Genomic DNA, 11482 nt, shown 5'->3' with positions numbered 1-11482 from the left:
TTGTCATCAGTGCACTAAGAATTCCACGTATCTTGCTATTGAGCATCCACGAACATATTCCAACTCTTTCCCTTCTTTTTCTTGTGAACTTCAACTGACCACGGCTCCTGAAGTTTCTTCACAAATTTTCACTTGATGATGTCTGAAAACTTTTCAATGAATGCTAAATCTCCCAAGGATGGTCATTCTCTCTATTTTTACACTTTAGTTTGCTCCCAAATAGTTTGCCACTAAGATGTACATCTCTGTTGCTTTAATAGGGAGAGGAAATAGTCCACCACATAGAGCCTTCATCAAGATGGTAATATATTTTCACCATTGTGGGATGAATTTCTTGTAGAAAGTGGCTTTGGGAATGAGAATCTCCAATTATTTAGTGATAGAAGGAACTTTGCAAGCATCCATTGAATTTTTCTTCTCTAAACAATGCCATTTCATTCATTTTCAGTCCAATTTGATGCTTATTGATGGCCGTTTTTTCGACAGCGCATAAAAAATATGGAGCCCCAAGAGGAACACCAAGAAACCAGCGAATCTAAAGCAAGAAAATCTATCTTGTATCATCAACAAATATCTTTCTCATATTTGATGTGACCACAACAAGGAAAATAACACCGCGAATAAGAAATCTTCACGTAGTTTTATAGAAACAATTCTCCCATGGCTTTATATTAAACAAAATTGATTGATTATGCTCTTCATATTCTTCATAGAATTCATAAAAAGATCACAAAGATACAAGATAATACACCACTTTAAATGAAAATCATCACATAGCATTCTTCTTCAAAGATTCCATAGCTCTCTCTTACAATTTCTCTCTCTTAGAGATTGTTTTGCATAGATTTGGTACACACACACATACAAAAAAAAAAACAAAAAAAACACACACACACACATACACACATATGCTCTCTCTCAATAATACCATGTAATAATTAAGAATAATCATTCACAATCTCTCTTTGGTCGTGGATACCCCTCGCAAGAGGTATATCTACTATGAAAGGTCACCAGGACCACTACAGTGTCCCTTCATAGCTTAACAATGTCACTGTCACTTCAATCTTTACTTTTCGATTCATATCAAGATCTTTTATAAAGATTCGAGTATGAATCGGTAATGGTATAAGAAAAAGAAAAAAGATAGTATTTGACTAATAATTTGTTTAGTCTTTAGCAACTACTTCTTCCACTTCTTCGAGCTATTTTGAACTTATATTCATCTCTTTCTATGGTTGGAAAACTTGACCAAGCTACACATTCATCCATCATAACACTAACAAAGGCATACAAAACAGAACATAGGCTTTATAGAAGCTCAAGAGAGGGTTAACAAACAGTCATTAGAAAGTCTTTAGCTCAACTTAAATCATTCAAAACTATCAATAATTTAATCAATAAACTTCCAAACACTCTCAAAATCCATCAATCACTATTCCAATCTCTCATACAAAAGGAAAATAGAGCAAAAACGAAGCTCAATAGACCCAAATAGACACTATCAAGACACTAATAGAATATACGAGAACATCATATCTCCACTATAAAACATCAAGAGCTTCTCAAATCTAATCAATCTTATCCAAAACACTCCCAAACACTTCCAAAACAACTAATCATCATACAAAATCCATCAAAAATCAATCATTCAATCCTAAAAAATAACAAAATTTAGCTAAAAAATCAAATCATTTCAACCGTCAACAGTAGACCATAATGAACTGAGCAATATACTAGGCAAGTAATAATCTCCTACTTACTCAAAGTCCAAGCTCTATAAAAGAAAATATGAGAGTTCTCCCATGGAAGAAAACTAGAATGTCTAAGAGCAAGGCAAAGCTCAATACATATACCTCATAGCATCCAGGTACCCCCAATGACATGAAGTAACACATTCATGAGCATGTACTTGCAATAAGCCTTCAAGCCCATAACCAATAAAGCTTCAACACAAGAAGCCATTACAAATATGCAACCTCCAAGCTCAAAACCAAATATCTCAATGTAAGCATATTCGGGTATCTGCAAAGCATTTGTAGGCAATAAATAAGCTTCATAAGAGTGAATGCTTGCTAGCCCATAGGGTATTACAACAAAGAACCCTTTAGGAATTGAGCTAAATAAGCTCTAGTTAATCCAAAAGCCTTTCTCAAGTGTCAATACATCATCCAAACATTGCAACATTTTCCCATAGGTATTAGTACAGCATAAACTAAGCAAATACTTACTGTCCAAATAGTGAACAACATACCTGTCTTAAACTATAGAGCAATGGCTAATCCAAAATCTCACAAACGGAACTTAGTATAAGACATGAAGAATCCCCAAATGTGAAGCAACAAGTGAGCCATTGGGGAGCAATGGCTAATGAATGCAAGGTAAAAGTAGCCCCTAAAAAGGTGTTGTAAATTTCAAGGCTAAAGTTACGGGGGTTGTTCTATTGTGGTTGACCTCTTGGGTCACTTGGCAATGGGAAAAGATATTCTGAATGTTGAGAAACAACCTAGAAGGAAGGGGAGTGGCCATATACCTCGAATGGACTAAAGTGGAGTTGCCATGGAAGCTAAGTTGGAGCTCTCTTTTGAGGCTAAAGTGAACATTAGTGAAGCTTCTCAAATGCCTACTTTGGTACTAGTTGATAGGTGGAGTAGGATATGAGAGTATAATCAGAAGCAAGGAGATGCAAAGAGCTATGGGGATTAAAGAAAGAGAGAGCAATATGGTATGTAGAAAATCCAACAATCACAATGTGTGACTTGCCTTTCCTTATTCTATTGTCATAGAAAGAATAGAGAGTAAAGTGACAATGTGTGACTTGCCTTTCCTTATTCTATTGTCATAGAAAGAATAGAGAGTAAAGTGACAATGATGGGCAGTTGCCACTTGTAGTGTATATGTATTCAGAGTAGGTAGTACAAGTAAATATAGATAGCTTGGCATATGTGGTCTTTAAACCCCAACAAAGAATACAATTAGAGTAGGAGAAGGATAAGCCATATCTACATAGAAATGACATTAGGGAGAATCAGAAGTCTAAGAGAGATTAAAAATGGCATGTGATGGTCCACAACAGACTATGAATACAAGTCTTACTGAGTTAGTCTCTAGAACTAAGAATGAAGGTGGCTATGCACACGTGGTCTTTAACCCCCAACAACCTTCCACTTAAAGGAAAATGTGCGTGAGGTTGGAGAAAACAAGAAAAAAATGACAAAGCGCAATGTATAATAGAAGTAAAACATGATGAGGAATAGAGATCATCTCATCACGCGCCCAATATTTTCCTAAGGAAGGCATAGTGATCCATTGGAAAACTTTTAATGAGCAAATCCACATGAATCTTTTTAGTCAAGATTTGATAAGCTCTATCTAGTTTCCCTCAATCACCTCTCTTATAAAGTGGTAACGAATCTTAATATACTTGGTCTTCTCATGTAAAGATCAGATTATGTGCCAACTAAATGGCACACCTAGAGTCCAAATACAATGTAAGAGTTATTGTCATACCAAGGTCTACAAACATACTACCTTTGCTTGGTTTAAAATAAGCATTGCTTCCATTATAACTAACATTGTTTTTCTTATAGCATGCCATTTTAAGGCATTATAGTTTGCCAATATAGTAAACTAAGCTGGTTTTTTTCAAGAGACCACTGCTTATAATCTATATATTTTTACTATAATATGGTATTGATTTCTAAATTAAGCAACTACATTAAAACTAACGGATGCTTAAAAGGTGGTTAAAGTATTTTGTAAAGTTTAAAAAACAAAAAACCAACTTTATCATCAATAACCATATTTCTTTTTCAATAATGCTAACCATAGGGTCTCCTTGCAAGCCTCAATGGCTATAATGCACTTAGCCTTGGTAGTAGACAAGGCTATACATTTTAGCACCCTAGACATCCAAGAAATAGTACCTCAAGCAAAGGCGAACACATAGTTAGAGATGGACTTCCAACTACTTGTATGTCCTACTGCATAATCAAAGTTTGTATAGCCCATGACTCTAGTATCTTGGCCACCATATCAAATGCACATTTTTCAATGCTCTTAAGATATCTCATGATACCCTTTACTATCTCCCAATGTCGCTTGCCAAGTGTCACAATATAACGAGTCACAAACTCCCACTATAAATGCTTTGTCAGGTCTAGTGGCTATCATGACATACATCAAGCTTGCTTCCCACCACAAATGTATATGGAACCTTAGCCATCTTGGCATTCTTATCATCTAATTGGGGATAATCTACCTAACTGACCTTAACATGAGAAGATAATGGGCAACCAATAGACTTACTACCTTGCATATACAATCGCTCAAGGACTTTATGAATGCACTTCTTCTATGATAAGTAGAGGAGTCTCTTAGAGTGATTGCGTATCATGCACATACCAAGTATGTGATAGATAATGATTTTTTTTCAAAGACCTCTCTTTGAGAATTGACCATTATTTGGTAGCAAGATTCTCAACTTGAGAGGTATTTCATCAAATGTTCCTATATAGTTTTATGCGAATGTCTATGGATATCCATATATTTTCTCTATATAAAAAGCCATTTAGGTGATCAAAACTCAATTTTTAGGCAAATTTTTTAAATATTAAACAAGCATTAAGATTTTTGGGGGACTTAAAAATGGCCCTATGTTTCACTTGATTTGTCTAGGAACCTATATTAGCCTAAAAAGTAAAAAATCTCCTAAAACAAAAATATTGGTGAGATGCATATCCCATGTCTTTCATCTCAAAGCTCTTCTTATGCTAAGTCTTCAAAGCATCGAGCTCATTATGAGCATTCCTAGAAATCACCATGCCATAAATATATAGCATCATAATGATAAGGCTATCATCGTGAGCCTTTGTCCTATAAAGATAGGGATCCACATCATTATGGGAATGAACTTGTGAATGTATAAAAATCCATCTAGTTGCCCTCAATCACCTCTCTTATAAAGTGGTAACAAATCTTAATGTACTTGGTCATCTCATGAAAGATCATATTACATAACAAGTAAATGGCACTTATACAGTCCAAATAAAATGTAAGAGTCACAATCATACCAAGACCTACAAACAAACAACCTTGTCGGGGTTTAAAATAGGCCTTCTTTCTATTATAACTAACATTATTTTTCTTATAGCATGCCATTTTATGACATTATAGTTGGCCAGTGTGATAAATTGAGCTGTTTTTTTTTTTCAAGAGATCACCGCTTATAATCTAGATATTTTTACTATAGTACGAGATTGATTTCTAAATGAAGTAACTATTTAAAACCTAACAGATGCTTAAAAGGTGATTAAAGTATTTTGTAAGGACCTGTTGGTAGTAAAGTCGATCCCCGAGGAGGATAAAGGATTGCCAAGAAAGAAGGTAAAGGCTCAAAAAGAGGCACCAAAGCCGATGTAAAGACCAAAGGAGAGAATGGTTTGGCACGAGAAGAGAACTTTGGCTAATTACCACAACTTTGATCTAGCAAGTTCTCTTTGCGAAGTCAAACCAGACGTGAATCTCTTGCAATTGATTAAACTTTCTCTAGGAGTATGCAAGGAATTCAAGAAAATCCTGCGTATAGGGTATATAGTAGAACCTTTGGGCATAGCTAGAGTGGGGGAAGATTGGTTCAATCATGCTGAAAAGCATTGCCCTAGGGTTCCAGCATATGTGGATGGAATATTAGTGGAGCATGCTATCGTGGACACTTGATCCTCCGTCAATACCATAAGCTCATACTTGATGGAGAGGTTAGGTCTAGAGATCCAAAAAGATGGCCCCACACTTCTTAGGATGGCTGATGATAGTCTAAGACAACCAGAAGGTTGCATTACTAAGGTCCACGTTACAGTGGCGAGCGTGGAATACTATCTGGACTTTAGGGTGATACGGTTTGGAGAACGTCCTACCTATCGGGTTTTGCTACCCTGGACATTTAAGAAATAACACCTCGAGCAAAGCCGAACACATAGTTGGAGATGGACTTCCTACTACTTGTATGTCCTGCATAATCAAAGTTTGTATAGCCCATGACTCCAATATCTTGGCCACCATATCAAATGCACATTTCTACAATCCTCCTAAGATATCTCATGATACCCTTTACTATCTCCCAATGTCGCTTGTGAAGTGTCACAATATAACAAGCCACTAACTCCCACTACAAATGCTATGTCAAGTCTAGTGTCTATCATGACATACATATCAAGTTGCCCATTGAAATGTATATGGAACCTTAGCTATCTTGGACTTCTTATCATTTGATTGTGGATAATCTACCTAACTGACCTTCACATGAGAAGATAATGGGCAACCAATAGACTTACTATCTTGCATATGCAATCGCTCGAGGACTTTATGAATGCACTCTTTTTATGACAAGAAGAGGAATCTCTTAGAGTGATTGCACATCATGCACATACCAAGTATGTGAGAGGCAATTTTTTTTTTTCTGAAGACCTTTCTTTGATCATTGAAGATTATTTGGTAGCAAGATCCTCAACTTGAGAGGTATCTCATCACATGTTGCTATATACTTTTGTGTGGATGTCTATTGGATATCCATACATTTCCTCTATAGAAAAAGTCAATTTAGGTGATCAAAACTCAATTTCTATGCCAAAATTTTTAATATAAGGCAATCAATACAATTTTTGAGGGCTTAAAAATGACCCTACATTTCACCTGATTTATCTAGGAACTTATATTAGCCTAAAAAGTAAAATTTTGCTTAAAAAATTATATTGGTGAGATGCATATCCCATGTCTTTCCTCTCAAATCCCTTCTTAAGCTCAATCTTTCAAAGCATTGAGCTCATTATGAGCATTCCCACCAATCACCATGTCATCAATATATAGCACTTGAATGATAAGGCTACCATTGCGAGCTTTATCCTATAAAGATATGGATCCACTTCACAATTGAGAATGACCTTGTGAATGCATAAAGGCATCAAACTTATGATACCATTCCCTAGGTTGCTACTTAAGTCCAGAAAGACTCTTCCATAAACTTATACACTAGGTGTTCCATGCCCCTTTGTTCAAAGCCTTTAGGCTATTACATATGGATATCCTTATGCAAGTTTCCATGTAAGGAAGTCATCTTAACATCCATCTGGTGTAACTCTTGATCCATTTGCGCAACCAAGGCCAATACTAAGCAAAGGGTAGCCATCTTGACCACAAGGAGAATATCTAATCAAAGTCAACTCCCTTTTCCTATTTAAAACCCATAGTAACCAAGCATGCCTTGTATGCTGGCTTAGGGCAACTAGGGTGCTCTTCCACTTATACACCAACTTGCATGGCAATGAATATTTACCATATGGAAAGGAAACTAATTTTCATGTACAATTTTTTTGTAGTGAGTCAAACTTAGATTGTATGGCCCTCTCCCCCATAAGAGTTACTATCATCTCTATGCATAGCCTATTGAAAATCGAGGGCGTCGCTAGAATTTGTCCTCTCTATCTAGCATCATGGTCCTACACAAAAGGGGATCCTCTACTATATCAATAGTAACTAATCCATGCTATCTTACTAAGATTGCTATACTATAATGCGAGGCTCCTCCTAAAAGGTTACCCTACCTATCTCAACTACCTACTCTAGTTTCATATGTATCTTTTTCTCATGGAATACAATATGGGCTACAAATAACCTTTTGAGCCTGCATGGCTTTTTCTTGAATAGTCCTATCCATGTGCTCTGCAACACCATTATGGGGTGGGAGCGGTCAACTAAAGCTTAATATCCCTCTAATCATTAAACTACTGAAATGCCTTAGAGACATATTCATCCCTATTAGCATATCATAGGCATTTCAGCCTATGCCTAGACTAGCTTTTAATCATATTAAGAACATGGTGAAATGTAGGTAGAACATTTGACTCTTGCTTTGTGGGATATGCCTAAATCTTATGGGAATAATCATCAATGAGCGTAACAAAATATTTTATAGCACTCGATGATTGACTAGATATGGGACTATAAACATCTAAATAAGTAGAGACAATGGCCACTCAGTGTATAGAACCAATCATTTTATGCGAGTTATGAGTTTGCATGCCATATAAATAATGATCACATGAATCAAAACATGAGTAGTCAAGAGGCATTAAGAATTGCAAATGAGAAAGGATTTTCATTCCTTTAAGGGACATATGACCAAGATGGTGATTAGAGAAGCTAGGAAGAATCCCCAAATCCTAAGTAACAAGCAAGAACCATCGGGGAGTAATGGCTGATGAATGCAAGGCAAGAGTAGCTCCTAAAAATGGGTTTCAAATTGCAAGGCTAATCATAGGGGGTTGCCCTATTATGGTTGACCTCCTAGGTCACTTGGCAATGGGAAAAGATACTCCAAATGCCAGGAAACAACCCAGAAGGAAGGGAGTGGATGCAAACCTCAAAAAAATTGAAGTGGAGCTACCATGGAAGCTTGGTTGAAACTCTCTTTCTAGGCTAAAGTGAACATTCATGAAGCTCCTTAAATACCTGCTTTGATACTAGTTGAAAAGTGGAGTAAGAGATGAGAGCACAAGCAAAAGCATGAGGATGTAAGAGTTATGGAGATTAAAGTAAGAGAGAACAAGATGGTATGTGGGAACTCCAATAATCACATTGTGTGACTTGTCTTTCCTTATTCTATTGTCGTAGGAAAGAATAGAGAATAAAGTGATAGTGATGGGCGGTCACCACTTATAGTGTGCAAGTTTGAGAGGCACGAAGTACAAGTAAATGTAGATGATTAGACATTGATGGATTTTAATCCCAAACAAAGAATACAATTAGAGTCGGAGGCAGCTAAGACAGCTTTTTTTGAATAAGACATTAGGGAGAACTGATAAGCCTTATAGAAATTAGAACTCACATGTGATAGTCTACAGTAGACTCTGGATATAATTCTTACTAAAGTAGTCTCTGGAACTTAGAATAAAGTGAGAAAGAGCTTGGGAGAAGTATTGAAAAAGTTGAGAGATATGAAAGGTGGAGCAAGAGGTGAGAGCACAAGCGGAAGCAAGAGGATGCAAGAACTATGGAGGTTTAAGCAAGAGAGAGCAAGATGGTATGTGAGAAGTCCAATAGTCACAATGTGTGACTCTTCCCTAATTTTATTATCGTAGAAATAATAAAGAATAAAGAGACTGACAAGAGATTGCCCCCTGTACTGTAAAACTATATGGATAGTAAGTATAAGTAAATGTAAGTGGCTATGCACATGTAGCCTTTAACCCCCAACAACTTTACACTTAAAGATAAAGGTGCTTGAGAGATTCGAGAAAACAAGAAAAAAGTGAGAAAATATAATGTATACATAGAGTATAACTAGATGAGGAATAGATGTCATCTCATCATGCATCCATTATCTTTCTAAGGAAGGCATAATGTTACACTAGGAGACTTTTAATGAGCAGATCTGCACGATTCTCCTTAGTCAAAGATTTATCTGCTTGCCCTTAACCAGAGATCTCTTATAGAGTGATAAGGGACCTCAATATGCTTGGTCTTTGTATAAAAAATCAAATTACATGCCAACTAAATATAGCACTCATAGAGTCCAAATGTAATGTAGGAGTCATAGTCATACCAAGGTTTGCAACTAGATAGCCTAACCATACGGCCTCCTTGCAAGCCTCAATGGCTATAATGTACTCAACCTTGGTAGTAGACAAGGTGGTGCATTTTTGCACCCTAAATATCCAAGAAACAACACTTTCAGTAAAGATAAACACATGCCAGAGATGGAATTTCTACTATTTATATGCCCTACATAAGCAAAGTTTATATAGCCCACAACTCTAGTATCCTGGCCACCAAAACAAATGTACATATCTCTAATGTATGTATTTTTCTCCATGGGTGATACTAAATCGACTCCCTCTATAGCCTATCATCCACACTTTGATGGCAAAAAAGAAAGGGTCAACAAGTGGCTAGAGATCTATCTTAGACATTTCTATCATGATGTCTAGCATGTGTGGAACTCTTGGTTATACTTGGTTGAGTTTGCTTATAATAATTCTACCCATGCCAATATTGGAGTTTCTCTCTTTGAAGCCTTGTATAGCTATAAAGTGCCCCTTTCCATGGTTCTTTTCAGTGAGAAGATTAACCCTTATGGAAAAGAGGAGTTAAAGAGAATGCAGATCCTTCTTCAACAGTGTAAAGTAAATCTTAGAAAAGCTCAAGAGCAAATGAAGATGTATGTTAATGAGAAGAGACATCCTATGCAGTTCTAGGAAGGAGAGTTAGTTTTGCTAAAAGTACCCAAGGCTTGCTACTCCACTTTGAAAGATGGGTTTAGTAATAAGGCTCACAGATTTTATTCAGTGTACATATGTCTAAAGTGCATAGGGAACTTGACATATAGAGTGAAACTACCCTCTTCTACTAAGATTCACAATGTGTTTCACGTCCAAACCATTCTATGGCACCCAAGTTTGTCTAGTGGAAGATCTGCGTCCTATTGATGAAGGTCTCATACAATATATCCCTAAGGAGATCACAGGACAACGTGAGAAGAAGCTTTGCTCCTCCAAGTCCATCACTGAGTACTTGTTGGGCTGAGTACTTAATGGAGAGAATTACTAATCGAAGAAGCGTCTTGAAGACTTGGATTTATCTTGATGAGTTTTTCTATCTTTGGGATGCTTTAATGACTGACACATAGCTCTAGTTGGACCAGATTTGTTACAGACAGCCCCCAAATAGTAGCTTGTTTTAAAACATATTTTATTCTATATTATTTTTGATGAAGTGTCAATTACATAAGGCCAAATTACTATTTGCAAGCTTCATATTGATGTGTGGCACACCCTGTTTAGACTAGTCTTTAAAGAGTTATGCAAATTTCTGTCCCCAATAGGGTCTATTAATACAACAAGCTATCTACTCACAATAAGGACGTTTTCATGAAAATTTAATGGCTGAACTTGTTTTTGGAAGACATCATGATGTCCATTGCAGACGCTTCTACTTATATCTTTATCTTAGTTAAAGACTTCAAATTTCTCATCCATTTTCATCATTTGTATGGCTATTAAACAAATTAGTATTCAATTATGTCCTTATTCTCAACCAACAACTTTTCAATTTGTTTTTGTGGGCAAAAATCTTAGGATAGTGATTGAATGTAAGAAATTGGGAAAATGCATTATATATTATATTAGTGAGTCATATTAATACTACCATGTTACACTTGCATAGATATATAGGGTATTGAGACTTGTAATTTTTCATCATTCATTAATATAAGATTACAGTCTCTCTGTCTCACCTTCTTCTCTCAACTTTCATGGCTTATCTTACCTCTTTCATGTCTTTTTAGCATTTCTCTCTTCTCTTTTCTCTCTCTTCTACACTCTTCTATGTCATCCCTAACCTTCTTCATTTCAATTTCCTTAGTCTCTTTTGTGCTCTCTAAAATTTTGTTGAATATTGCTATGATATAGTAAGGATGTACAACAAGGAT

At 36.2% G+C, this 11482-nt stretch overlaps 1 protein-coding gene across 1 annotated transcript in view; it reads right to left on the bottom strand.

The window, feature by feature from the left end:
- Positions 1 to 1566: 1566 nt before the first annotated feature.
- LOC148041857 (uncharacterized) overlaps positions 1567 to 11482 on the bottom strand; it is a 184734-nt gene continuing 174818 nt past the window's right edge. Inside the window, exon 16 of the mRNA XM_087688807.1 lies at positions 1567 to 2025. The gene's annotated coding sequence lies outside the window, so the exon portion shown is untranslated. The remainder of the gene's footprint in view (positions 2026 to 11482) is intronic.

The sequence above is a fragment of the Lygodium microphyllum genome, chromosome 1 (assembly GCF_053477565.2).
Source record: "Lygodium microphyllum isolate KBCC chromosome 1, Lygodium_microphyllum_v1.1.10, whole genome shotgun sequence".
Taxonomy (NCBI): Eukaryota; Viridiplantae; Streptophyta; class Polypodiopsida; order Schizaeales; family Lygodiaceae; genus Lygodium; species Lygodium microphyllum.
The sequence above is the reverse complement of the archived record's forward strand: the minus strand, read 5'-3'. Positions and strand labels throughout refer to the sequence as shown.